Raw genomic sequence first — 1,701 nt, 5'->3', positions numbered from 1 at the left:
TCGATTAAAGATTTTCTTAAGGAGACATTGGATATTGGGGTGATCCATCCAAAATCAAAGATAATATGCACAAAAGTGATGAGATCACCATATTTGATTGCATCATAATGATCCTACGTGGCAATAATTTTAAATCATCCTCACTTCTCAAATTATTCGCCAATCCAATGATGGAATATCGGTTCTTGAGGTCGACAATGCAAGATTACCTCCAGACAATGATCTTGAGCTAAAATATAAGGATAAAAATACTATTCAGTTTAGCCAAAAAAAATGGTACATCAATATACCATTGATATATTATATCAATATTGTATATATGATATTATGTAATATTTATGATATATTATATTATAATATATTATTAATCATATTATTGCCATATTATGATTCAATGATACTTTTAAATTAGAATAAAAATATTTTATTATATTTTATATTAATATAATAAAAATATCTAATATATTACTTCTATTTGTCTAATTTTTTTAATCAAAATAAATATTCATATTAATAAATAATACATTATAAGTATAAATGAAAATATTAATTCTAATAATAATTAATATATTTTTATAGGATTAATAATTTATAGTACTAATAAATATGTTTTTATAAAATCTATTAATTATAAATATATTAATAAATATAGTAATATTTTATTATAATATATTCTATATAATTAAAAAATATATTTTTATAGAATATATTAGAGATAGTTTTGATATTATATAATCAATGATCTTGAATTTCTATTAGAACACCAATATATTACTCGTGGATATCCGATGATCTTTAATTACAAGATCATGGCCTATCAATTACAGTGATTTTAGTCATCATAGGATTCAAATTATCAGTAATCTTAGATCAACATGATGATCCTATTTAGGCTGCCAAACGCTACTCGAGATTCTTTCAAAGTTCCTCGTTGAAGACTGGTCCCTGCCATCCAAACGGGAGGCCATTTGCTCCAGTGAGCACCACCGTTTCGAGGAAATACGAATTTCTTCTCCAGTTGGATCATGGTCAGATCTCCAAGATGGCCTTTGAGAGCCGTACCATCCGTAAGAGCCTTGGTCTTGTTGCGTCCACCCATTCCGACGACTGCTCTAGCGATCGCCTGCCATCCCCCACCTACTCTCCGCCGGGAGCCTTTCGCTTTCAAAGTCTTGCTGCCTTCTCTCGAGAAACCTCCAAGAACGGCACCCTTTATCTGAAGCTATGATCTTTGCTGCCGAGTATCGACGTGCAACCGTAGTGTTCTTCACTTACACACTGGGGTTGTTTTGTGAGGGTACATACACAATTTCAGATCTATACTAAGGAAAACATGCAAAATATCAAACAATTTATAATATGGTCCAATCTCAGATATATTTTCAGTACTTTTATTCTTTACGGATAACAATTACAAAGCTCACATGCTGGCAGAATACGAACTAGATACTTTCATAGGAGGAGGCTAGCATAGTTCTCACTCACAGCTAAAGCATATACGCAGACACGCATACATACGAACACAAATACATACATATATAATCATAACCAATCCCCACGATCATCAAGCTAAGCCACGGCTGACAAACCTCAGAAAGGCCACAGCTGGAGTTTTGCCAATTGCACCTCAAGATTTTGAAAGAGGCTTCCGGGCAAGGAAGAAATACATCGGTGTAAAAACCTCTTCCCTGCATCAATTAG

At 32.3% G+C, this 1,701-nt stretch overlaps 1 pseudogene; it reads right to left on the bottom strand.

Annotated features, from left to right (window-relative positions):
* Nucleotides 1-1,360: 1,360 nt before the first annotated feature.
* The window catches only part of LOC140855679 (cycloartenol-C-24-methyltransferase 1-like), an 8,538-nt pseudogene continuing 8,197 nt past the window's right edge, over nt 1,361-1,701 (bottom strand).

The sequence above is a fragment of the Elaeis guineensis genome, chromosome 2 (genome assembly GCF_000442705.2).
Source record: "Elaeis guineensis isolate ETL-2024a chromosome 2, EG11, whole genome shotgun sequence".
NCBI lineage: Eukaryota > Viridiplantae > Streptophyta > Magnoliopsida > Arecales > Arecaceae > Elaeis > Elaeis guineensis.
This window is presented reverse-complemented; position numbering and strand designations above follow the sequence as displayed.